Raw genomic sequence first — 13,473 nt, 5'->3', positions numbered from 1 at the left:
ACAACCGTGGACTAATTAGAGCCAGATGTAGGCAGTGCATCCATAGTGCTTGATGGACAGTGGTGGCGTGCCCAACAACTGAGCTCTAGTTCTCACCACTTTCACCAAGTGCCATAAGTTGAGGTTCAGCTTACTGCTCCGGTTGAGTAGAGTGTAGCTGTCAAAGCTGGAATCAGTAACACTCAGGTGAGAAGAATGAGAAGCAGATATACCCAGTCTGCTGGCCTTATCCTACGGGAACCAATCTATCTGGCTGCCACGCCTGAATGTTTTCAACCTTGGCAGAGCTAGGCAGGCGCAATCGTGCAACAATGCAAACTGCATAACCTGGTCAAATTTCACGGGTGTACAAGAAACCACGGGGGATTTACAAGGAGATGTTCACCCGGAACAGCCGGAGACCTGCCGTCACCAAGAATCCGGAATTCTTCCTAAGAAGCCTTGAAAGCAGTGAAACGCTCCTATGTTGCAATAACTCAGAACCTCATTCTGAGTGTTCCTGGCAGAGGTCATTCGGATGAACACAACCGTGGACGAATTAGAGCCAGATGTAGGCAGTGCCATCCATAGTGCTGGATGGACGGTGGTGGCGTGCCCAACAACTGAGCTCTAGTTCTCAACACTTTCACAAAGTGCCATAAGTTGAGGTTCAGCTTACTGCTCCGGTTGAGTAGAGTGTAGCTGTCAAAGCTGGAATCAGTAACACTCAGGTGAGAAGAACGAGAAGCAGATATACCCAGTCCGCTGGCCGGTCCTCGGGTAATAGACTATCTGCCTGCCACGCCTGAATGTTTGCAACCGCAGCCGAGCTAGGCAGGAGCAATTGTGCAGCAATGCAAACTGCATAACCTGGCCAAATTTCACGGGTGTACAAGAAACCACGGGGGATTTACAAGGAGATGTTCACCCGGATCAGCCGGAGGCCTGCCGGCAGCAAGATTCCGGAATTCTTCCTAAGAAGCCTTGAAAGCACTGAAAGGCTCCGATGTTGCAATAACTCAGAAACTTATTCTGAGTGTTCCCGGTAGAGGTCATTCAGCTGAACACAACCGTGGACTAATTAGAGCCAGATGTAGGCAGTGCCGTCCATAGTGCTCAATAGACAGTGGTGGCGTGCCCAACAACTGAGCTCTAGTTCTCAACACTTTCACAAAGTGCCATAAGTTGAGGTTCAACTTACTTCTCCGGTGGAGTAGAGTGTAGCTGCCAAAGCTGGAATCAGTAGCACTCAGGTGAGAAGAACGAGAAGCAGATATATCCAGTCCTCTGGCCTTATCCTACGGGAACCAATCTATCTGGCTGCCACGCCTGAATGTTTGCAACCGAGGCAGAGCTAGGCAAGCGCAATTGTGCAGCAATGCAAACTGCATAACTTGGCCAAATTTCACGGGTGTACACGAAACCACGGGGGATTTACAAGGAGATGTTCACCCGGAACAGCCGGAGGACTGCCGGCAGCAAGATTCCGGAATTTTTCCTAAGAAGCCTTGAAAGCAGTGAAACGCTCATATGTTGCCATAAATCAGAACCTCATTCTGAGTGTTCCCAGCAGAGGTCATTCGGCTGAACACAACCGTGGAGTAATTAGAGCCAGATGTAGGAAGTGCCGTCCATAGTGCTGGATGGACAATGGTGGCGTGCCCAACAACTGAGCTCTAGTTCTCAACACTTTCACAAAGTGCCATAAGTTCAGGTACAGTTTACTGCTCCGGATGAGTAGAGTGTAGCCGTTAAAGCTGGAATCAGTAGCATTGAGGTGAGAAGAACCAGAAGCAGATATAGCCCGTCCTCTGGCCGTGTCCTATGGGGACCAGCCTATCTGATTGCCACGCCTGAATGTTTGCAACCGCGTCAGAGCTATTCAGGCGCAAATGTGCAGCAATACAAACTGCATAACCTGGACAAATTTCACGGGTGTACAAGAAACCACGGGGGATTCACAAGGAGATGTTTACCCGGAACAGACGGAGAACTGCCAGGAGCACGATTCCGGAATTCTTCCTAAGAAGCCTTGATAGCAGTGAAACGCTCCTATGTTGCAATACCTCAGAACCTCATTCTGAGTGTTCCCAGCAGAGGTTATTCGGATGAACACAACCGTGGACTAATTAGAGCCAGATGTAGGTAGTTCCTTCCATAGTGCTGGATGGAAAGTGGTGGCGTGCCAAACAACTGAGCTCTAGTTCTCAACACTTTCACAAAGTGCCATAAGTTGAAGTTCACCTTACTGCTCCGTTTGTGTACAGTGTAGCCGTCAAAGCTGGAATCAGTAGCACTCAGGTGAGCAGAAGGGGAAGCAGATATACCCAGGCAGCTGGCCGTGTCCTACGGGGACCAACCTATATGGCTGCCACGCCTGAATATTTGCAACCGCGGCAGAGCTAGGCAGGCGCAATTGTGCAGCAATTCAAACTGCATAACCTGGCCAAATTTCACGGGAGTACAAGAAACCATGGGGGATTTACAAGGAGATGTTAACCCGGAACTGCCGAAGGCCTGCCGGCAGCAAGATTCCGGAATTCTTCCTAAGAAGCCTTGAAAGCAGTGAAACGCTCCTATGTTGCAATACCTCAGAATCTCATTCGGAGTGTTCCCGGCAGGGGTCATTCATCTGAACACAACCGTGGACTAATTAGAGCCAGATGTAGGCAGTGCCGTCCATAGTGCTGGATGGACAGTGGTGGCGTGCCCAACAACTGAGCTCTAGTTCTCAACACTTTCAAAAAGTGCCATAAGTTGAGGTTCAGCTTACTGCTCCGGTTGAGTAGAGTGTAGGTGTCAAAGCTGGAATCAGTAGCACTTGGTTGAGAAGAACGAGAAGTAGATATACCCAGTCCGCAGGCCGTGTCCTACGGGAACCAGCCTATCTGGCTGCCACGCCTGAATGTTTGCAACCGTGGCAGAGCTAGGCAGGCGCAATTGTGCAGCAATGCTAACTGCATAACCTGGCCAAATTTCACAGGTGTACAAGAAACCACGGGGGATTTACAAGGAGATGTTCACCCGGAACTGCCAGTGGCCTGCCGGAAGCAAGATTCCGGAATTCTTCCTAAGAAGCCTTGAAAGAAGTGAAACGCTCCTATGTTGCAATAACTCAGAATCTCATTCTGAGTGTTCCCGGCAGAGGTCATTCATCTGAACACAACCGTGGACTAATTAGAGCCAGATGTAGGCAGTGCCCTCCATAGTGCTGGATGAACAGTGGTGTCGTGCCAAACAACTGAGCTCTAGTTCTCAACACTTTCACAAAATGCCATAAATTGAGGTTTAAGTTACTGCTCCGGTTGAGTAGAGTGATGTCGTCAAAGCTGGAATCAGTAGCAGTCAGGTGAAAAGAAGGGGAAGCAAATATACCCAGTCCGCTGGCCGTGTCCTCCGGGGACCAGCCTATCTGGCTGCCACGCCTGATTGTTTGCAACCGCGGAAAAACTAGGAAGGCGAAATTGTGCAGCAATGCAAACTGCATAACCTGGCCAAATTATACGGGTGTACAAGAAACCACAGGGGATTTACAAGGAGATGTTCACCCGGAACAGTCGGAGGCCTGCCGACAGCAAGGTTCCGGAATTCTTCCTAAGAAGCCTTGAAAGCAGTGAAACGCTCCTATGTTGCAATACCTCAGAACCTCATTTTGAGTGTTCCCGGCAGAGGTCATTCGGCTGAAAACAACCATGGACTAATTAGAGCCAGATGTAGGCAGTGCCGTCCATAGTGCTGGATTGACAGTGGTGGCGTGCCCAACAACTGAGCTCTAGTTCTCAACACTTGCAAAATGTGCCATAAGTTGAGGTTCAGCTTACTGCTACGGTTGAGTAGAGTGTAGATGTCAAAGCTGGAATCAGTAACACTCAGGTGAGAAGAAGGTGAAGCACATATACCCAGTCCGCTGGCCGTGTACTAGGGGGACCAGACTATCTGGCTGCCACGCCTGAATATTTGCAATGGCGGCAGAGCTAGGCAGGCGCAATTGTGCAGCAATGCAAACTGTATAACCTCCCTAATTTCACGGGTGTACAAGAAACCACGGGGGATTTACAAGGAGATGTTCACCCGGAACAGCCGGAGACCTGCCGGCAGCAAGAATCCGGAATTCTTCCTAAGAAGCCTTGACAGCAGTGAAACGCTCCTATGTTGCAATAACTCAGAACCTCATTCTGAGTGTTCCCGGCAGAGGTCATTCGGCTGAACACAACCATGGACTAATTAGAGCCAGATGTAGGCAGTGCCGTCCATAGTGCTGGATGGACAGTGGTGGCGTGCCCAACAACTGAGCTCTAGTTCTCAACACTTTCCCAAAGTGCCATCAGTTGAGGTTCAACTTACTGCTCCGGTTGAGTAGAGAGTAGCTATCAAAGCTGGAATCAGTAGCACTCAGGTGAAAAGAACGAGAAGCAGATATACCCAGTCCGCGGGCCGTGTCCTACGGGGACCAGCCTATCTGGCTGCCACGCCTGAATGTTTGCAACCGAGGCAGAGCTAGGCAGGCGCAATTGTGCAGCAATGCAAACTGTATAACCTGGCCTAATTTCACGGTTGTACAAGATACCACGGGGGATTTACAAGGAGATGTTCACCCGGAACAGACAGAAGCCTGCCGGCCGCAAGATTCCAGACTACTTCCTAAGAAGCCTTGAAAGCAGTGAAACACTTCTCTGTTGCAATAACTCAGAACCTCATTCTGAGTGTTCCTGGCAGAGGTCATTCAGCTGAACACAACCGTGGACTAATTAGAGCCAGATGTAGGCAGTGCCGTCCATAGTGCTGGATGGACAGTGGTTGCGTGCACAACAACTGAGCTCTAGTTCTCATCACTTTCACAAATTGCCATAATTTGAGGTTCAGCTTACTGCCCCGGTTGAGTAGAGTGTAGCTGTCAAAGCTGGAATCAGTAGCACTCAGATGAGAAGAACGAGAAGCAGATATACCCAGTCCGCTGGCCGTGTCCTACGGGGACCAGCCTATCTGGCTGCCAAGCCTGAATGTTTGCAACCGTGGCAGAGCTAGGCAGGGACAATTGTGCAGCAATGCAAACTGCATAACCTGGCCAATTTTCACGGGTGTACAAGAAACCACGGGGGATTTACAAGGAGATGTTCACCCGTATCAGCCAAAGACCTGCCGGCAGCAAGAATCCGGAATTCTTCCTAAGAAGCCTTGACAGCAGTGAAACGCTCCTATGTTGCAATAACTCAGAACCTCATTCTGAGTGTTCCCGGCAGAGGTCATTCGGCTGAACACAACCATGGACTAATTAGAGCCAGATGTAGACAGTGCCGTCCATAGTGCTCGATGGACAGTGGTGGCGTGCCAAACAACTGAGCTCTAGTTCTCAACACTTTCACAAAGTGACATCAGTTGAGGTTCAACTTACTGCTCCGGTTGAGTAGAGTGTAGCTGTCAAAGCTGAAATCAGTAGCACTCAGGTGAAAAGAACGAGAAGCAGATATACCCAGTCCGCTGGCCGTGTCCTACGGGGACCAGCCTATCTGGCTGCCACGGCTGAATGTTTGCAACCGCGGCAGAGCTTGGCAGGCGCAATTGTGCAGCAATGCAAACTGTATAACCTGGCCTAATTTCACGGGTGTACAAGAAACCACGGGGGATTTACAAGGAGATGTTCACCCGGAACAGCCGGAGGCCTGCCAGCCGCAAGATTCCGGAATACTTCCTAAGAAGCCTTGAAAGCAGTGAAACGCTTCTCTGTTGCAATAACTCAGAACCTCATTCTGAGTGTTCCCGGGAGAGGTCATTCAGCTGAACACAACCGTCTACTAATTAGGCAGTGCCGTCCATAGTGCTGGATGGACAGTTGTTGCGTGCAAAACAACTGAGCTCTAGTTCTCATCACTTTCACAAAGTGCCATAATTTGAGGTTCAGCTTACTGCCCCGGTTGAGTAGAGTGTAGCTGTCAAAGCTGGAATCAGTAGCACTCACGTGAGAAGAACGAGAAGCAGATATACACAGTCCGCTGGCCGTGTCCTACAGAGACCAGCCTATCTGGCTGCCACGCCTGAATGTTTGCAACCGCGGCAGAGCTAGGCAGGCAAAATTGTGCAGCAATGCAAACTGCATAACCTGGCCAATTTTCACGGGTGTACAAGAAACCACGGGGGATTTACAAGGAGGTGTTCACCCGGATCAGCCGGAGACCTGCCGGCAGCAAGAATCCGGAATTCTTCCTAAGAAGCCTTGACAGCAGTGAAACGCTCCTATGTTGCAATAACTCAGAACCTCATTCTGAGTGTTCCCGGCAGAGGTCATTCGGCTGAACACAACCATGGACTAATTAGAGCCAGATGTAGGCAGTGCCGTCCATAGTGCTGGATGGACAGTAGTGGCGTGCCCAACAACTGAGCTCTAGTTCACATCACTTTAACAAAGGGCCATGAGTTGAGGTTCAGCTTACTGCTCCGGTTGAGTAGAGTGTAGCTGTCAAAGCTGGAGTCAGTAGCACTCAGGTGAGAAGAACGTGAAGCAGATATACCCTCTCCGCTGGCCGTGTCCTCCGGGGACCAGCCTATCTGGCTGCCACGCCTGAATGTTTGCAACCGCGGCAGAGCTAGGCAGGCGCAATTGTGCAGCAATGCAAACTGCATAACCTGGCCAAATTTCACGGGTGTACAAGAAACCACGGGGGATTTATAAGGAGATGTTCACTCGGAACAGCCGGATGCCTACCGGCAGCAAGATTCCGGAATTCTTCCAAAGAAGCCTTGAAAGCAGTGAAACTCTCCTATGTTGCAATACCTCAGAAACTTATTCTGAGTGTTCCCAGCAGAGGTCATTCAGCTGAACACAACCGTGGACTAATTAGAGCCAGATGTATGCAGTGCCGTCCATAGTGCTGGATGGAGAGTGGTGGCGTGCCAAACAACTGAGCTCTAGTTCTCAACACTTTCACAAAGTGCCATCAGTTGAGGTTCAACTTACTGCTCCGGTTGAGTACAGTGTAGCTGTCAAAGCTGGAATCAGTAGCACTCAGGTGAAAAGAATGAGAAGCAGATATACCCAGTCCGCTGGCCGTGTCCTCCGGGGACCAGCCTGTCTGGCTGCCACGCCTGAATGTTGGCAACCACGGCAGAGCTAGGCTGGCGCAATTCTGCAGCAAAGCAAACTGCATAACCTGGCCATATTTCACGGATGTACAAGAAACCTCGGGGGATTTACAAGATGTTCACCCGGAAAAGCAGGAGGCCTGCCGGCAGCAAGATTCCGGAATTCTTCCTATGAAGAGTTGAAAGCACAGAAACGCTCCTATGTTGCAATAACTCAGAAACTCCTTCTGAGTGTTCCCGGCAGAGGTCATTCGGATGAAGACAAACGTGGACTAATTAAAGCCAGATGTAGGCAGTGCCGTTCATAGTGCTGGATGGACAGTGGTGGCTTGCCCAACAACTGATCTCTAGTTCTCAACACTTTCACAAAATGCCATGAGTTGAGGTTCAGTTTACTGCTCCGGTTGAGTAGAGTGTAGCCGTCAAAGCTGGAATCAATAGCACTCAGGTGAGAAGAACGAGAAGCAGATATACCCAGTCAGCTGGCCGTGTCCTCCGGGGACCAGCGTATCTGGCTGTCAAGCCTGAATGTTTGGAACCGCGGTAGAGCTAGGCAGGCGCAATTGTGCAGCAATGCAAACTGCATAACCTGGCCAAATTTCACGGGTGTACAAGAAACCACGGGGGATTTACAAGGAGATGTTCACCCGGAACAGCCGGAGGCCTGCCGGCAGCAAGATTCCGAAACTCTTCCAAAGAAGCCTTGAAAGCAGTGAAACGCTCCTATGTTGCAATAACTCAAACCTCATTCTGAGTGTTCCCGGCAGAGGTCATTCGGCTGAACACAACCATGGACTAATTAGAGCCAGATGTAGGCAGTGCCGTCCATAGTGCTCGATGGACAGTGGTGGCGTGCCAAACAACTGAGCTCTAGTTCTCAACACTTTCACAAAGTGACATCAGTTGAGGTTCAACTTACTGCTCCGGTTGAGTAGAGTGTAGCTGTCAAAGCTGAAATCAGTAGCACTCAGGTGAAAAGAACGAGAAGCAGATATACCCAGTCCGAAGGCCGTGTCCTACGGGGACCAGCCTATCTGGCTGCCACGGCTGAATGTTTGTAACCGCGGCAGAGCTAGGCAGGCGCAATTGTGCAGCAATACAAACTGTATAACCTGGCCTAATTTCACGGGTGTACAAGAAACCACGGGGGATTTACAAGGAGATGTTCAACCGGAACAGCCGGAGGCCTGCCGGCAGCAAGATTCCGGAATACTTCCTAAGAAGCCTTGAAAGCAGTGAAACGCTTCTCTGTTGCAATAACTCAGAACCTCATTCTGAGTGTTCCCGGGAGTGGTCATTCAGCTGAACACAACCGTGGACTAATTAGAGCCAGATGTAGGCAGTGCCATCCATAGTGCTGGATGGACAGTGGTTGCGTGCACAACAACTGAGCTCCAGTTCTCATCACTTTCACAAAGTGCCATAATTTGAGGTTCAGCTTACTGCCCCGGTTGAGTAGAGTGTAGCTGTCAAAGCTGGAATCAGTAGCACTCAGGTGAGAAGAACGAGAAGCAGATATACCCAGTCCGCTGGCCGTGTCCTACGGGGACCAGCCTATCTGGCTGCCACGCCTGAATGTTTGCAACCGCGGCAGAGCTAGGCAGGCGCAATTGTGCAGCAATGCAAACTGCATAACCTGGCCAATTTTCACGGGTCAACAAGAAACCATGGGGGATTTACAAGGAGATGTTCACCCGGATCAGCCGGAGACCTGCCGGCAGCATGAATCCGGAATTCTTCCTAAGAAGCCTTGACAGCAGTGAAACGCTCCTATGTTGCAATAACTCAGAACCTCATTCTGAGTGTTCCCGGCAGAGGTCATTCGGCTGAACACAACCATGGACTAATTAGAGCCAAATGTAGGCAGTGCCGTCCATAGTGCTGGATGGACAGTGGTGGCGTGCCAAACAACTGAGCTCTAGTTCTCAACACTTTCACAAAGTGCCATCAGTTGAGGTTCAACTTACTGCTCCGGTTGAGTAGAGTGTAGCTGTCAAAGCTGGAATCAGTAGCACTCAGGGGAAAAGAACGAGAAGCAGATATACCCAGTCCGCCGGCCGTGTCCTACGGGTACCAGCCTATCTGGCTGCCACGCCTGAATGTTTGCAACTTCGGCAGAGCTAGGCAGGCGCAATTGTGCAGCAATGCAAACTGTATAACCAGGCCTAATTTCACGGGTGTACAAGAAACCACGGGGGATTTACAAGGAGATGTTCATCCGGATCAGCCGGAGACCTGCCGGCAGCAAGAATCCGGAATTCTTCCTAAGATGCCTTGACAGCAGTGAAACGCTCCTATGTTGCAATAACTCAGAACCTCATTCTGAGTGTTCCCGGCAGAGGTCATTCAGCTGAACACAACCGTGGACTAATTAGAGCCAGATGTAGACAGTGCCGTCCATAGTGCTGGATGGACAGTGGTGGCGTGCCCAACAACTGATCTCTAGTTCTCAACACATTCACAAAGTGCCATGAGTTGAGGTTCAACTTACTGCGCCGGTTGAGTAGAGTGTAGCTATCAAAGCGGGAATCAGTAGCACTCAGGTGAGAAGAACGAGAAGCAGATATACCCAGTCCGCTGGCAGTGTCGTACAGGGACAAGCCTATCTGGCTGCCACGCCTGAAAGTTTGCAACCACGGCAGAGCTAGGCTGGCACAATTGTGCAGCAATGCAAACTGCATGACCTGGCCAAATTTCACGGGTGTACAAGAAACCACGGGGGATTTACAAGGAGATGTTCACCCGGAACAGCCGGAGGCCTGCCGGCAGCAAGATTCCGGAATTCTTCCTAAGAAGTGTTGAAAGCACAGAAACGCTCCTATGTTGCAATAACTCAGAAACTCCTTCTGAGTGTTCCCGGCAGAGGTCATTCGGCTGAAGACAAACGTGGACTAATTAAAGCCAGATGTATGGAGTGCCGTCCATAGTGCTGGATGGACAGTGGTGGCGTGACAAACAACTGATCTCTAGTTCTCAACACTTTCACAAATTGCCATGAGTTGAGGTTCAGTTTACTGCTCCGGTTGAGCAGAGTGTAGCCGTCAAAGCTGGAATCAATAGCACTCAGGTGAGAAGAAGGGGAAGCAGATATACCCAGTCCGCTGGCCGTGTCCTACGGGGACCAGCCTATCTGGCTGCCACTCCTGAATGTTTGCAACCGCGGCAGAGCTAGGCAGGCGCAATTGTTCAGCAATGCATACTGCATAACCAGGCCAAATTTCACGGGTGTACAAGAAACCACGGGGGATTTACAAGGAGATGTTCACCCGGAACAGCCGGAGGCCTGCCGGCACCAAGATTCCGGAATTCTTTCTAAGAAGCCTTGAAAGTAGTGAAAGGCTCCTATGTTGCAATAACTCAGAACTTCATTTTGAGTGTTCCCTGCAGAGGTCATTCTGCTGAACACAACCGTGGACTAATTAGAGCCAGATTTAAGCCGTGCCGTCCATAGTGCTGGATGGAGAGTGGTGGCGTTCCAAACAACTGAGCTCTAGTTCTCAACACTTTCACAAAGTGCCATGAGTTGAGGTTCAGCTTACTGCTCCGGTTGAGTAGAGTGTAGCTGTCAAAGCTGGAATCAGTAGCACTCAGTTGAGAAGAACGAGAAGCAGATATACCCAGTCCGCTGGCAGTGTCCTACGGGGACCAGTCTATCTGCCTGCCACGCCTGAATGTTTGCAACCGCAGCAGAGCAAGGCAGGAGCAATTGTGCAGCAATGCAAACTGCATAACCTGTCCAAATTTCACGGGTGTACAATAAACTACGGGGGATTTACAAGGAGATGTTCACCCGGAACAACCGGAGGCCTGCCGGCAGCAAGATTCCGGAATTCTCCCTAAGAAGCCTTGAAAGCAGTGACACGCTCCTATGTTCCAATAACTCAGAACCTCATTCTGAGTGTTCCCGGCAGAGGTCATTCAGCTGAACACAACAGTGGACTAATTAGAGCCAGATATAAGCAGGGCCGTACATAGTGCTGGATGGACAGTGGTGGTGTGCCCAACAACTGAGCTCTAGTTCTCAACACTTTCACAAAGTGCCAAGGGTTGAGGTTCAGCTTACTGCTCCGGTTGAGTAGAATGTAGCCGTCATAGCTGGAATCAGTAGCACTCAGGTGAGAAGAAGGGGAAGCAGATATACCCCGTGCGATGGCCGTGACCTCCGGGGACCAGCCTACCTGGCTGCCACGCCTGAATATTTGCAAGCGCGGCAGAGCTAGGCAGGCGCAATTGTGCAGCAATGCAAACTGCATAACCTGTCCAAATTTCACGGGTGTACAAGAAACTACGGGGGATTTACAAGATGTTCACCCGGAACAGCCGGAGGCCTGCCGGCAGCAAGATTCCGGAATTCTTCCTAAGAAGCCTTGAAAGCAGTGAAACGCTCCTATGTTGCAATAACTCAGAACCTCATTCTGAGTGTTCCCGGCAGAGGTCATTCAGCTGAACACATCCGTGGACTAATTAGAGCCAGATGTAGGCAGTGCCGTCCATAGTGCTGGATGGACAGTGGTGGCGTGCCAAACAACTGAGCTCTAGTTCTCAACACTTTCACAAAGTGCCATAAGTTGAGGTTCAACTTACTGCTCCGGTTGAGTAGAGTGTAGCTGTCAAAGCTGGAATCAGTAGCACTCAGGTGAAAAGAATGAGAAGCAGATATACCCAGTCCGCTGGCCGTGTCCTCCGGGGACCAGCCTGTCTGGCTGCCACGCCTGAATGTTTGCAACCAGGACAGAGCTAGGCTGGCCAATTGTGCAGCAATGCAAACTGCATAACCTGGCCAAATTTCACGGGTGTACAAGAAACCACGGGGGATTTACAAGGAGATGTTCACCCGGATCAGCCGGAGGCCTGCCGGCACGAAGATTCCGGAATTCTTCCTAAGAAGCCTTGAAAGCACTGAAACGCTCCGATGTTGCAATAACTCAGAAACTTATTCTGAGTGTTCCCGGTAGAGGTCATTCAGCTGAACACAACCGTGGACTAATTAGAGCCAGATGTAGGCAGTGCCGTCCATAGTGCTCAATAGACAGTGGTGGCGTGCCCAACAACTGAGCTCTAGTTCTCAACACTTTCACAAAGTGCCATAAGTTGAGGTTCAACTTACTTCTCCGGTGGAGTAGAGTGTAGCTGCCAAAGCTGGAATCAGTAGCACTCAGGTGAGAAGAACGAGAAGCAGATATATCCAGTCCTCTGGCCTTATCCTACGGGAACCAATCTATCTGGCTGCCACGCCTGAATGTTTGCAACCGAGGCAGAGCTAGGCAAGCGCAATTGTGCAGCAATGCAAACTGCATAACTTGGCCAAATTTCACGGGTGTACACGAAACCACGGGGGATTTACAAGGAGATGTTCACCCGGAACAGCCGGAGGACTGCCGGCAGCAAGATTCCGGAATTTTTCCTAAGAAGCCTTGAAAGCAGTGAAACGCTCATATGTTGCCATAAATCAGAACCTCATTCTGAGTGTTCCCAGCAGAGGTCATTCGGCTGAACACAACCGTGGAGTAATTAGAGCCAGATGTAGGAAGTGCCGTCCATAGTGCTGGATGGACAATGGTGGCGTGCCCAACAACTGAGCTCTAGTTCTCAACACTTTCACAAAGTGCCATAAGTTCAGGTACAGTTTACTGCTCCGGATGAGTAGAGTGTAGCCGTTAAAGCTGGAATCAGTAGCATTGAGGTGAGAAGAACCAGAAGCAGATATAGCCCGTCCTCTGGCCGTGTCCTATGGGGACCAGCCTATCTGATTGCCACGCCTGAATGTTTGCAACCGCGTCAGAGCTATTCAGGCGCAAATGTGCAGCAATACAAACTGCATAACCTGGACAAATTTCACGGGTGTACAAGAAACCACGGGGGATTCACAAGGAGATGTTTACCCGGAACAGACCGAGAACTGCCAGGAGCACGATTCCGGAATTCTTCCTAAGAAGCCTTGATAGCAGTGAAACGCTCCTATGTTGCAATACCTCAGAACCTCATTCTGAGTGTTCCCAGCAGAGGTTATTCGGATGAACACAACCGTGGACTAATTAGAGCCAGATGTAGGTAGTTCCTTCCATAGTGCTGGATGGAAAGTGGTGGCGTGCCAAACAACTGAGCTCTAGTTCTCAACACTTTCACAAAGTGCCATAAGTTGAAGTTCACCTTACTGCTCCGTTTGTGTACAGTGTAGCCGTCAAAGCTGGAATCAGTAGCACTCAGGTGAGCAGAAGGGGAAGCAGATATACCCAGGCAGCTGGCCGTGTCCTACGGGGACCAACCTATATGGCTGCCACGCCTGAATATTTGCAACCGCGGCAGAGCTAGGCAGGCGCAATTGTGCAGCAATTCAAACTGCATAACCTGGCCAAATTTCACGGGAGTACAAGAAACCATGGGGGATTTACAAGGAGATGTTAACCCGGAACAGAA

The sequence above is a fragment of the Dipodomys merriami genome, unplaced genomic scaffold, assembly GCF_024711535.1.
Source record: "Dipodomys merriami isolate MVZ:Mamm:240054 unplaced genomic scaffold, mDipMer1.0.p SCAF_98, whole genome shotgun sequence".
Lineage (NCBI taxonomy): Eukaryota > Metazoa > Chordata > Mammalia > Rodentia > Heteromyidae > Dipodomys > Dipodomys merriami.
Note: the sequence above shows the minus strand (reverse complement) of the source record.